Source organism: Convolutriloba macropyga, chromosome 10 (genome assembly GCF_964194025.1).
Source record: "Convolutriloba macropyga chromosome 10, txConMacr16.3, whole genome shotgun sequence".
NCBI classification, from domain to species: Eukaryota; Metazoa; Xenacoelomorpha; order Acoela; family Convolutidae; genus Convolutriloba; species Convolutriloba macropyga.
The window spans coordinates 13,184,211-13,198,816 of NC_134477.1; the positions used below are offsets into that span (position 1 = coordinate 13,184,211).

Consider the following 14,606-nt stretch of genomic DNA (forward strand, 5'->3'; position numbering starts at 1 on the left):
CGGCGTTTGATTAAGGAGTACCTGCCGACGTTACTCAAGAGACGTAAATGGACAGACAACAACCAGCCTCCTGTGAAAGTTGGAGATGTTGTGTGGGTACTCAAGGACTTGACGCCGAGAGGAATCTGGCCCCTCGGAAGAGTTGTGGAAACATCCCCTGGGCGAGACGGTGAAGTACGAGTTGCCAAAGTAAAAACGGCTTACGGCTCGTTCGTTCGTCCGGTCGCCGGCCTCGCACGGGTTTTTTCCCCGTAGTTTTTTAAATTCAAATTTCTCGCACCGGTCTTAGGCAACATGAGCTACATCCACCCCCTTTGATGTTAGTACCCTTACAGGATTTTCATTTCCAATTATATAGGTTCAAGGATATTGGATCAAAGGACAATCAAGATGATCTTCAACCCCTGCCCTCCTTCTTGGAGCATGTTCCCAATGACCTTGGGAACTCAAAAAAAGCATGACATTTGCTGATGATTAACACTACCGCCAAAAACCTGAGAGTTACTCTTTCCCAAAAACATCTGACAAGAAGTCGCAACCAATTATGAGCAACCAAAAGTCTAGAATATATGTTTCATTACAGGTACATAGCAACAAGTGTTTTTTAGACGGCAAAGTCTTTTTGCTAATTTAACTGGTATCAGTCTAGCTTTGATACTTGAGATCAAAGCTGGTCACCATTCTATTCGAAACCGTGCAAAAAAACGAAAATTATTAAGTTCAAACGAGCCTTACTTGATAGGTTTATTTATTAGGTTTAACGAAATTATGTTGTTTGCACCTTTTCCGAGCTTTGTACGTAAATTGGAACGATTTCTTTGCGTATTTAAATACTCGATTCTGATTGGCTAAGAAAAATGACGCATTTTGGTATATTTCTCGCTTAGATTTATTTACTTACTAACACAAAGTCGAATCGGCTTCCAAATCGCTACATTTTGTAATAGCAAGTTATAATTATTGCCAAGTTATACGCCAAGTTTATAAATATTGTCCAGTAATGGACTAAAATAAAAATGAGCAGTTGTAATTTTTTATTCTGGTGGTCAGTGAAAACGTTTTTTTCAGATTTTGATTTTAAAAATTTGACAAACGATTTAGATCGAAGATAGACTATGATTAAAGTTGGCACATGACAAACAAGTGCCATAGTAAGTTGTTCAGAGTGTAACAGCCCTACCCCATTATTATTCCTTAGGCAGTATAATGTTCCAGCTATTAATCTATTAATCTTATAGCGCCTTTCCGCTCAAGCTTTGTTTTACTTTCGTGCCACTGGACCATAGTGTATTTATTATTGATAACACAATTTGGCACGCAATTTATTTAGCTTTTGCGTGTTTCAAGAGCTAATTGAGAATTTGTTCCGTTGGCCATGTTCCTTCGCCCAAACGACACTTGATACTTTTCTGCTTACAATCCAGTTAGTTGAGCTTTTTCTCAACAAGCTTTTATAAATAACCTATTCAGTTTAATTCAATATTCTGAAAACTTACTTTGTCGATTTTCCAAAGAAAAAGATAGAGCACAGAAAACAAGGTAAGATCAATTAAATTGAAGTTGTTAATTTCAACAAAAAAAAACTAAAACAACCCAATCTCGAATCCCGCATTCGCAATTCAAACGTTCGTTTTTTTTAATACCTACCGGGTTGTTATATTGTTGACAGGTTCGGGATTTTTTTTCCAAAATAAGCTATCCTGCAATTTTCAGGAACATCTGCTTTTTCTTTACCTTCTTTTCAAAAAAAAAAAAAAAGAGAAAAATAACTCAAATATTCGGTCGTTTTTGTGATCTGCTTGACAGATAACGGTTGTTCTTTTTCTTAGATGAGCAATAATTGCCTTTAACTTTAGAACGCTTTGACAAATAGGTACTGATTTCAGAGGCTTCTCAAGCGTTATCCGATTTATCGGAAAATAGACGCTCCTTGCTTCCGCAGCTTCTACATTCCCAGTGTTTGTAGGTCCCACGTAGTAAGACTAAGGGGCTTAGCAAGGGAGGTTTCGGCGGCTGCTACGGCAACCTCAACGATACATAACTTAAGACGAGAGACCTGAAATCCTAAGTTAAAAAAAAGTCTCTGCGTTCTTTTCTGTTATCTCTTAGAGGCCAGCTTTTTCTGGTCCCCACAATTTTGAACAACCGATATCTGACTTGCCGGTCCAATCGCAAGGTTGGAACTTTGTGCAGCATTTTTTATTTCCATGTAATTAATAACAAATGGCTGACGCAGCTCTGGAAGCTAAACTTCTTCTACCGGAGCCTTTTTAACGGAACAAGTGATATTCAGGCCTATATAACACAATTCGAACTCTTGAGTTCGTTACAAAATTGGCTAAAAAAAGCATTCAATAGTGATGGAACTCCGCAACACGACAGCGCTGGTCAACAGGTTTACATTGATAAGCGTCATACTATTTTTCCCTTGCGCTTACGAGGCAGTGCTATCGAATTTTATCAGTCATTAGATGACGCAACAAAAAATGATTATTCAGAGCTTAAAAAGCAATTTTTGCGCCAATATCAGGAACCTCCTGAATTTTTTCGGTCATCCCTTGCAAAACGTATTCAAGGCGAGTCCGAAAAAGTAAGTGAATTTTTAGCTGAGCTCAAACTTCTAGCTAATAAGGCTTATCCCCAAGACACGCAGGCAATCAGAGACCATATTGTGCTTCAATCTTTCATTGATGGCCTTCACAATATTCATGTAAGGGTAGAGTTAAGAAAGAACAAGCCGGCTGACATTAACGCGGCCTTAGAATCAGCACTCCACTTCGACGCAATTTACCGTCTTGAAGCAAATGCAAATGAGACTGCGCCTTCATCTACTTCTGTGAGTTCCATTGAAGCACTTTCGCGTAAAGTTGATAAACTCATGGCCGGACAAGTTAGTTACCAACCACGTTCTCGTCCGATGAACAAAAAATCGGGTCGCAGGAGCAACTCTCCTTACAGATTGTCTCCGTTTAACAAACGCAAGTCACCTACTTTCTCTCGTAGCCCATCGCAACACGGAGAACGTCGTCAATCTTCCTCTCCGCGAAAAACGTTTCTTGACAATTCACACAGTCGTTCAATCAGTAATGAAAGAAAAGTCAGGTTCACCGGACCAACTATTTGTTATGGTTGTAATCGTAAAGGTCATACTAAAAATAATTGCAAAAATTGTTGGAACTGTGGTTCTTCTCAACATCAGCGACGTAATTGCCCAGAGTCAAAACCATACTCTAACCGATAGCTTCTTCTATCGCCATAGTCCACCTTGAAAGAGTTTGTTCTCCATTTTTAATAACCCATGGCACAAAACAAGCGTATTTTTGGCATACAGTCGCTTCTTTCCAAAATAATAATTGCCGATAATATACTGCCTGCCCTGATTGATTCAGGTGCTTCAATTAGTGTAATTCGTGCCGATGTTTTTGGCAAGTTCAGCAACTTTAGCCCTTCGCTTACATTGGAAGCATCTGATATCCAAGCATCCGCCATAAATGGCTCTATGCTTCAATTTAAGGGTATGTGCTTGCTTCCATGTCGTTGGTTTAAAAATGGTCCCATGTTTTCTTTCAAATTTTACATTTGTGCCCACCTCAGTGTTCCTTGTGTGGTCGGTTTTGATCTCCTACACAAACAAAAATGTGCAGTAGACTTCTCTCGGGGTTTATTAGATGTAGGTGACGCAGTACTGGAATGTATCAGTCCGTTGTCTCAGTGGTTTGAGGATAATTCTCCGACAACTGAGACTTCGCTTTGTTCTGTAACTTCGCGTTTCCTTATTCCACCTCGAAGTGAAGCACTCGTAAAATGTAATCTAAAGTCACATCATGCGCATAAGTTTTCTTCAAGCAGTTCGCGTACTTCGTCTGACGCGACTGTGGGTTTGGTTGAGCCCCACGTAGGTTTCACCAGTTTAAACTCCCTTTTAGTGGCCTCGTCTCTTGTAACAGTTTCTCAAAATGAATTTTGGCTAAGAGTACTTAACCCTACTTGTAATTCCGTAACTTTATATCCTTCGCAAACTATTGCGCAAATCTTACCCTACAACGAGACTGTCCTTCAAACTGTTGGTTTCAATGCTGTTGACATCAATTCAGCTGAAACTTTGATGCAGTTGTTTAAATCAAAGTTCAGCACTCTCACTAAAAAACAACAAAAGGACGCTTTTAGTCTACTCAAGCAGTTTGCAGACGTGTTTGCTACCGACAAATGGGATCTAGGCTCATGTAATTTGCATAAACTGCGTATTCAGTTGAAAGATGACGCCCAGCCTAGCCGAGTGCCATACAGATCAATGAATCCTTCTAAAAGAAAAGATCTCAAGGATAAGATAACCAAACTCCAAGAAAAAGATCTCATATCTCCTACTCATTCCGAGTGGGCAGCTCCAACCGTGTTAGTTCCGAAACGTGACGGGTCATATCGTCTTGTTATTGACTATCGGAAACTAAATGCCCAAACAGTCAAAACATCGTGGCCTCTTCCGCGCATATCAGATATTCTAAATAATCTCGAGGGAAGCATTTTCTTCTCTAGCCTCGACCTTTGCAGTGGATTTCATCAAATGGAGATTGATGAAGAAGATCGACACCTTACTTCTTTCATTACGCCGTTTGGACTGTATCAGTGGAAACGGATGCCAATGGGTCTTTGCAATGCCCCTGGAGCAATCAAAGACTAATGGAAATTGTTTTATCAGGGTTGACATATGAAATTGTCCTGGTTTATCTTGATGATATTATAGTCTTTGATCGTTCTTTCGAGGAACACATACATCGTCTTCAACTTGTGTTCCAACGCATACGGGAAGCAAATTTGAAAATTTCACCTGCCAAATGTTCCTTATTCCAAACGAAGTTAGTATTTCTGGGTCATGTAGTCTCTGCTGACGGGATACACACTGATCCTGCTAAAATAGCAGCTGTGGAGAAATACCCAGTTCCACAAACTATTCGTCAGTTAAGATCGTTCATGGGCCTTGTTGGCTTCTATAGAAAGTTTGTTCTCAATTTTGGTTTGATTGCGAACCCTCTGTACCAATTGATGAATAAAACAACAACGTTCCATTGGACAGCAGACTGCCAAAAAGCTTTCGAGAAATTGAAAACAGCGCTAGTATCCGCTCCAATCTTAGGTTTTCCAAATGAAAAGGATCAATTCGTTCTTTGTACTGACGCATCGCTTACTGGAATTGGCGCAGTGCTATCTCAAAAACAGAAAAATGGTGAAAAGGTTATTGCATATGCTAGCAAAGTGCTGCAAAAAGGTCAAAGAAACTACTCGGCTACGAAACGTGAACTCTTTGCTGTGGTGTTCTTCACATCATACTTCAAAGAATTTCTTCTTGGGCAAAAATTTCAGATAATTACTGACCATCGCGCCCTCGTTTGGCTCTATTCGTTCAAAGAGCCTGATGCAATAGTAGCGCGTTGGCTAGAAAAATTAAGTATGTTCAATTTTGAAATTGTCCATCGGCCTGGAAAAACTATTGCAAATGCTGATGCTCTTTCCAGATTACCACCTTTGAATTTATCTGCTACTTCTGTCACATCTGTTTCTTCGTCTCCGCACTTTTCAGAAACGCAAGATCAGGATAAAACTCTGTCTGTAGTCAAATCATGGTGTCGAACAGGTGAGAAACCACCTCGATCCTTAATGTTTGGTAGACCATCTGCTTTGCAGTGTTACTGGCAGCAATTCGAGACATTGAAAATTATTGATGGTGTTTTGTACCGGCTATTTCAACAACTGGATGGATCTACACTTTTCCATCAGTGTTGCGTTCCACTTAACCAGGTTCAAAAAGTTCTTCTTCAGTTGCATGATTCACCTGCTTCAGGACATTTAGGCAATAAGAAAACTCTTGATCGGGTACGTCAGCGATTTTACTGGCCAGGATTGAAAAATGATGTGGACTCCTGGATCTCAGGTTGTGCAACTTGTCAAAAACGAAAGAATCCCAAACAATCACATCAGCAAGAAATGCAGCTCTGGGCATTCTATGAACCTTTTCTTTGCGTGTCAGTTGATATCCTTGGCCCTCTCCCAGAAAGTCGGTTGAATGAGAAATTTTATAAATACATCCTAATGATTGGAGACCATTTTACTCGCTGGTTCGAGGCTGCACCCCTACAGAACATCAAGGCTGAGACAATCTGTAGCACTTTCTTAGATCAATGGGTCACCCGATTTGGTGTACCTGAATATATTCACAGTGACAACGGTTCGCAGTTCACATCGCGCCTTTTCGCAGATATGTGCAATAAGCTGCAGTTAACCAGCTCAAGATCTACTCCTTACCACCCGCAAGGAAATGCAAAAGTGGAACGCATAAATCGCACTTTGGAAGATGGGTTGGCAAAGTACTGCGCAGAACGGCATGAAGTTTGGTCTGTTCATCTTCAATCTTTCATGATGGCCTATCGTTCTGCAGTTCATGAGTCGACAGGTCAATCGCCTTTCCGATTAGTTTTTGGGAAAGAAATGCGCATGCCTGTTGATATGCTATATCCAACATTGCCCACTCCAATTGTTGGTCATCGGGATTATGTTTTTCAACGTTTAGTTGAATCTTCCACCATTTTCGAGTCCGTAATTCAGAAAAACGGATGGGAAATGCGCCGACAAAAAGCTATCTTTGACAAAAAGAAGCATGGTCCTTCGTATAAGGAAGGAGACCTGGTGCTTCTTCATTCACCAGTGTGCTCACAGGGTCAAACTCCTAAATTAAAGAGCTTCTGGTCTGGACCTCATTGCGTGAAAAAGGTTATTAACCAAATTAATTTTGTTCTACAAGACGTCAAAACTCAAAAACAACAGATTGCTCATTACGATCGCATTAAACCTTTTACACCATCAGACCAGCGGTTGCGCAGAAATCGTTCCAACCAAACTGTAAGACCACGTCCTCAACCCATCGTCCCTGAAGACGATGATCTTGTGTTGGTTGATTTATCTGAAAGACAGGCTTCTACCTCTGATAGGTTACAAAACACTACTAACCCTACAAGTTCCGCCATTCCGTCACCGCCAGTTTTTTTGTCAGAAAATCAAAGTGGTTCAGGTTCCACAACAGTTCCTCAACGACCGCGTAGAGCTGTTGCTGATCATGCACGGCATCCAGGATTTTTCCGTTTAGCTTATTTTGATTCAGACAGTGATGTTGAGTGATTTGTTTAGATGCTCTTTGTGCAGCAAGTGTTGCTGTTGTTCACTTGCCTAGTAGATTGCAGTTTCTCTACACTTGTAGGCTATGACATCGAGGAAGTTCTCACAACAAAAATTTACTCGCTTCTTCCGAGTGAACAGTGTACGCCTGATAAATTAAGCACCAAAAACATTACTTTTGGTGGTTTGGTTCTTCATGCGCCCGAAGTTGATATTCAAATGAGTTTTTGCATGTTTCAAGCTTCTTACGCTGTTACCGGATTAGCGCATTCTGCCCGATTTGATGATTCTGTGTATTTAAAAGAGTATTCTCGCCTAGTGCCTACTTTCTATGCATTAGAAACTTGGGTTTGCAGAGCAATTTGGAGTGGTCGCAATTTCAAACTTCCAGGTTTTGCAGATGAAAATTTTAAAATGACTGAGGGGGATCTTTTGTTTGATGGTAGACCATACAAACCTGGCAATTTCAAGGTATTTGACTATTCGTACTCTTTCATGCGTGGTGGCAAGAAAGCTGGAATTTACTTCACCTGGCCTGTGGATTGGATTACCCCAGGTGGTTCGAAAATTCACGCATCTGGTGTTATAAACGCAAAATTAACCATCGGCAAAGTAGTCGCAACTTTGGACAAAACCAGCTCTCCATGGTCCTTAATCTTGACAGATCCCAATGAAAGATCCACGTCCTGCAGTTTTCCAGGTTCTGACTTTCAGCATGACTCAATCACCTATTTACCGCATTTCTACGGTCAGTGTGAGATTAAATCAATATTTGAGTTCTCTCCGGAGCATCCTGGCGTTCAGATCTCTTCTGCTGATTCAATGTATTTGAGTGGAAAAACTGCTTCCAGGGATGATTCCCGCGTCTTTTATATAGAACTTCTGAACACAACTGTTAGTGTTTGCTCATATAAGGTCCGACCAACAACCTACTCTGGTGTTTACTTTGTCATTGAACCTATAACGGAGCAACTTCCGGAAATAGATTACAACACAGATGCAATTCCAAACTTAGTCTATGGGACAAAAATTGAGTTTGTGCATGTCAACGCGCATCTTTCGCGTCAACGAATTGTAAATTTCATCAAAAATGAAATTTGCAATACCCGTCAGATGATCTTAAATGGACTCATTTCTTTAGCGTCAAACTTGGACAATCCTAATCTCTTCCTCGGATCCGGTTCCATGTTAGGCATACATGCTGAAAAAGCGGGAGCTGTTCTTTACGTCCACAAATGTGTTAAAGTCGAAGCTCGAATTGCAGACTTCCCCTACTGCACAGAGGAAGTTCCTGTTCTTTTGGGCAATGATACGCAAATTCGTTTCATGAATCCGATAACACAAGTTGTGTATCCAAACTATACTTTGACTGCTTGTGATCCCATAGCACCTTACATGTACCGCACGTCTGAAGGCATCTGGATGCACTATGGAGATGATTATTCGGTCGCACGTACGCCCGAATCTCTAAGTGTTTTCAGCCATCTAGATTTTAGTGATAACTTACCTTCATTACACACCGCTGGTCTCTTTTCTTATCAGAACTTGAGGCAGAGCGCAAAGGCTCGGGTTCTAAAATACTCGCGCCGAACAATTTCGGGACGAGAAGTATATCTTGGTCCTCGCAGCCAATATTCTCATCCTGGTTTAATGCATTTTAATCCAAGCGTTTCCGAAGAACTAGAAAATTTGGCGGCTTGGAAATATTTGATTGATTTGCAATCTGTTGCGAGTGGTGGTTGGTACTACGCCGAGAGGTGCACTGTAATTACGCTAACAACTTTAGCGCTTCTAGGGCTCTTTATCTATATATTGAAACTTGTATTTGCGCTTAGGCTCCTTTCTCATGGAGTTCCTTTCTGGACAGTTTTCCGGCTTCTTAACCCCCTTGCGCCTTTTACGCAGATGCTTCAAAATCACATAAATAATATACACGCATCTGCGCCTGTCAATCATGACCAACTTGTCAATGAAACTGATGGGAACCCTGATAATCGCACTGTAATAGTTGATTCAATTTATCCGTCAGCACAATTAAATTCTGCCCGCTACACAACAAAAATTTAAGCACAGGTTGACTCTTTATCGCCTATAGTGTTCTGTCTTAGAAAAAAAAAAACTGCCGCTTTCTGATTTTTGTCTTTTGCTTCATTCAAAATTTTTTTCTTTTCGTTCATCAATCACTAGCAGCCCTGATGCACTTCTGTACACAAATGATTGACATTGCTTGTTTTAGATGTCGACAAGCTCAGAGTCAATCAACACTATGCCTGCTTCTCCAGGCCCTGATATTCTTCTGGACACAGATCTTCTTTCAGGTGCTTCTTCGCCTGCAATTCCGTTGCTGGACGATAGTATGGACTCTCAAGCAGATACAGGAATAACTGGCAACTGGGCAAGTGATCAGTCGCTTGAGTTCCGTCAAAACCTCTCGCAAAATCGGGATCCTCAGCCGCACACGGATGTCTGCTCATCTGCTTCTTCGGATGAAATGACAATCATCTTTTGTCCGCCTTCCAAAAACATTCCAGTCGTTCAGACTGCTTCTGCAACAGCAGCTTCGGGTTCGAGAAGCAGCCCGCTCGAAGGAAGCAATTCACGCCAGGCTATGGGTCCACCTCGCAACGGTCCCTTACGCCTCAACGGTTTGGTGTATTCAGCAAATTTGCATGCCGTGTTGCGGGTTGTTGAATTTTACCGCAATGGGAAAGTTCGCCTTCAGGATCCTTACAATGCAAGGCGAAGGCCTCTGCTGGATCCTGCGGATCTAGTCGCTATCCCTGTTGACAACTCGGCTGAAAATCGCGACCTTCGAGATCAACTTATTCGACTTCGTCGATCTCGTGAGGCTCACGAGCGTGACCTTTACCAGGCTACCAATGAGATCGACAAACTAAAAGCTCGCATTTCCGAGCTGAATCAAATGCTAGATGATTCTCGGACGGCAAATCGTCTGCTCTCCGCGAAGGTTGTTACGCTGGAGAAAAAACAACCTAAAAAGCCAAAATCCTCTAAGGTCCGCAATGCAGGGGTGAATACGGACACTATGACGCATTTTGGTATATTTCTCGCTTAGATTTATTTACTTACTAACACAAAGTCGAATCGGCTTCCAAATCGCTACATTTTGTAATAGCAAGTTATAATTATTGCCAAGTTATACGCCAAGTTTATAAATATTGTCCAGTAATGGACTAAAATAAAAATGAGCAGTTGTAATTTTTTATTCTGGTGGTCAGTGAAAACGTTTTTTTCAGATTTTGATTTTAAAAATTTGACAAACGATTTAGATCGAAGATAGACTATGATTAAAGTTGGCACATGACAAACAAGTGCCATAGTAAGTTGTTCAGAGTATGTCGTTACAAAAGTTTCTGTTCAACAGAGCAATTATAATCAGTAACTAATCACTTTTCTTTGCACTCCATTGTGAGTTTCTCGAGTCCTTGACTAATGAAAGAACCAGGCGAAGTGATTTTTCAGAAAGCTTCAGATTTCGATTGGCAAATTATAATTCAGCAAAGGAAAAATAGGCAAGCCCCTTGCAATTTCAATGGAGGGGCAAGGTAACGAACCAACGATGCCGGCGTAACCCACCGGACATTTTCTGAACTCGGATTATTCCAACTTTGCTACAAGAGCTGGTAAATAGAAGCAGTTCGTATTAACTTCTATTCAAGTTGTACAACGAGAGTTTTGACGTGCAAGGGGCTGAACAGATTTAGATGATGTCCCGCTTTTCCACCCCTAATCATTTAACCCCCTATAACTTAACCCCGAATTATTCAGCCCTGTATCATTCAACCCCTCTATCTTTAACCCCTCTATCATTTCACCCGGATTATAATCTTTCTATAAAATAAGGAAGATTAAATTAGCAATATAATCATTTGGCCATGTCTCGCGGGCCATGGCCATACCTCAGCGGCCCGTGGGACTTGATATGAAAATTTCACAACCGAACGTGGGGTTGATTTATCACTTAATTATGACAAAACATGCCTTTAATGACGACTGCTAATTGGCGGGATGAATAGATAGAGGGGTGAAGAGATAGAGGGGTTAAATGATAGATGGGTGAATAAATCGGGGTTAAATGAATAGGGGTGAAAAAAAGTAGAACCGATTTAGAAAAATAGGAATACGCGCAATAGCGGTGTAAAGTACTACACGCTAAAAACTGCTCGTGTGAAATCTCAATTTTTTGTTGAGACACAAAATTTTGGGAACAAAAAGTGAATAAATAAAGCATACTCCATTTTTCTTGTATTAATACATAAATCTCTCGGGGGTGGGAATCGCACAGTTTCATAAGATTTTACGCATATGTGAACTCACACGAAATATTTGCTGATTTTTCGAATTCTGATGTGAAATTGAAAAGATAACCCGGTCTCCATGGGAAAAACCATGTAAATCTTTATGCCCACCCCAAGATGTTCGTTTAATGTTACTCAAAAAATCACGCAGTCTGCCATTATTTGTGTGTCACTTTTTCCCCAAATTTTAACGTTTCAACATACAATTTTTCAAGCTGTCTCCTACGAGAAATTTTGTGTCTCCTACGATGCTGTCTCCTACAAGAAAAAGAGAATATTGACACTTATTCACTTATTTGGAAGGTGCTTTTTAAGAAGAGACTTTCTAAGAATATATTTAGACCACATATAAGCTATCGTTCAACTATCGTAAAAACATTAATTTCACCAACTGAATAGAAAATAATCATTTAAAGCATTTTAAAATATCAGTTTTTACTGTATTTCGTTTTTTTTCACTTGCTATCAACAATCAAATCTGCTGTTTCATTTTTTAGCTGTTTTTGATGTTTGTTTTAGGTATGTCCAGACTATCGTGCGTTCAATTCTGCCTATATCCAGACTTTCGTGCGTTCATTCGTGTTTCTAGATCTTGTAATTTTGGACGCACGACACCCCCCCCCCCCTTTGTGCGCCCATTTCGGTCTGCACATATCGACTTTCGGTTTGGGACCTCATACTGGGTACTCTTGCTAGAACAAAACAAATGGTAGGAACTGATGCAGGGAATGATAGATAACAAAAGACAAAATCACAATTGCAAAGAGAAATATTCTGGTCAGAATCATGGCCATTTTTTCTCCTCTTTTATGAAATTCCTCTGAAAAAGCTTCATATAGCAAAAACTTAGCTTTGCTTGAGTAATTTTCTAATACGTTCGTTCAGACGAGAAATTATTCATCACACGAGGAAAATTTTCCCGTGTGAAATTACACGAGACGCATTTTCGCACGAAAAATTGTGTTACTTTTCATCACACGAATGAAGTGAAATTTCACACGCGAGTGTTAGATTTAAACGTAATGTAGATTCGATTGTAATTCAACGGCAAAAAAGTTTTTCAATACCATACGCATACACAATCATGAGTGATATATATCCGCGTATAACAGCGAATGCACCAGATACGGTTATAGCCTTCCTCTGATAAGGGGGAAGCCAAAACTGCACTATATATTCATCGGGGAGCGTGGCCTTCAAGCCGTCTGGCCTTCGACGCCTTTAGACAAATGATTACCTAAACGTATAACATGGTCGCACTTAATTGGTAGAACATGCACGTCAAATCTTACTTGCACGGAACATACGTGAAATCTTAAAATACTAGTTTATTATATATCTTGATTGTTTTCGGTTAATTTTCAGGGATAGCGCGTACGCAGTCCCACACTAATAAATTGTGCGTCCGAGTTTCAACACTTGGAAGAAATCGCAGAGGTCAACCTCCACGCAGTGCAATGTGGAGGCCTCGCCCTGGGCCACCCCTCTGCTTGATCAGGGGACGGCCGACGCCAGGTAAGTATGAAAAACTGTTAGTCCATAAAGTTGTAGTATTGTGAATAGATGGTAGAACATATTCGTTCTGGTATCATTTTAAACCTTGTTTTAAATTCTATACAGAAAGTTGTTCGGAACATTATTGGGTTTGAAATGACGTTTAGTTGCTCTTTTTTGTTCTTTTGACCACCAATGAATTAATTCCGCCTATTTTTGTGTTTCAAAGTCATTTAAAGTCTGACGAGAGTGTGAACTAAGTTATGACCAAGTTGTTTTATTTTCACTTACCAACTAAATGTTTAAATCTTACCACCACTGATTCAAAATATGCTCTAATGGTTAGTTACTCGACTATGGTATATATAAAACAGCGAATGGTTGGTTAAGTATTCACTGCGTGTTGTTAATTTAGACCAAGCAACGAATTCGACAGCTGTGCAAGCTGATCAAAATGAAATATAAGACGCCTGTAACCAGCAATGAGAGTATAGCTCGACCGAAACGAACTTGCACGATAAGCATTCATCTGTATGATAACCATCGTCTTTGAGCACAACCATTTTTTGCAAGAATTTTTCAAGATCTTGCAAAATAAACATCTGGTCTAAACTATGAAAAAGTTTTTTATCACAAGGAACCGTCGTAAACAAGTAGCGCAGACTTAATTGTACAACAAACCTTAATTGAGCTATGTAATCCAAATACTTAACTATTCGATTATTTGTAAAGCAGTCGTACATGTTGAATGTTGGGAAAAAGTTTTAGCAGGGGGAAATAAAGCGTTTTAACATAGCAAACCGGCGAATCTTTTCAACAATGGGCCCTTATCCCCGCACCTTGGTTCTTCATAGATAATCGCTTCTGTTAGTGCTTGGTCAGGTTGAGGTACCGGACAGAAGTGACCTCTTGTCAGACCCAAGTCAAAAGCAAAAGGTGTTTACAACACTATCATTTACAAATATCTTTCTTTTGTCCTTAACAAAAATTTTTCTCAAAATTTTTCTGAAATTGATTACAAAGATAGGATCTTTTCAACAATTGCCCCCCTTTTGCAAAAGGGGTGGCTATTCTTGAATAGAATTTAAGCGAGCCATTTATTAACCAATCAGAGACGACTAATAACTTTCCGTGTATGCTCATACTGTGTTAAACTGGTTAGAATAAAATGCGCCATGCTATGGCAATTAGCCGAACCGCAATACATAGCGAAAAGATTTTCCGACTGGCGGGTCGGTGGGCGCGCTTTGCCGCGATAACCGACCCGCGATTTCCGGTTTACATCCCACATCGCGTGAGAGGCATGGCCGTGAATAGCGGTCCGCAATTGCACTTAAACTGATATTCGGCTATCTAAACTGTAGGCCAAATAATTTTGTGGTAAAGTATAGCACAAAAGGGTTGGCGATTCTCTACTAGGCACCAAAGGGGGGGGGGGGCAATTGTTGAAAAGATCCCAAAGATATTTATCCAAACTAAAAAAAATGAACATTCAATTACATTAAAACAGGTCGCAGCATTACTTATTATCGGTATGAGATTGGCATAGACTCTGTGGCATAGACATTTTCTGTAAATTTAAAAATCTCCAATTTTTCGCAGATTTAATAAGAGTTGATTCTGGCGGCC

The 14,606-nt window shown here is 40.3% G+C and overlaps 1 non-coding gene across 1 annotated transcript; it reads right to left on the reverse strand.

The window, feature by feature from the left end:
• Positions 1–12,845: 12,845 nt before the first annotated feature.
• On the reverse strand, positions 12,846–13,006 carry LOC142348861 (U1 spliceosomal RNA). The gene has a single exon (XR_012760791.1). It is a non-coding gene; the product is annotated as a U1 spliceosomal RNA (small nuclear RNA).
• Positions 13,007–14,606: the final 1,600 nt, after the last annotated feature.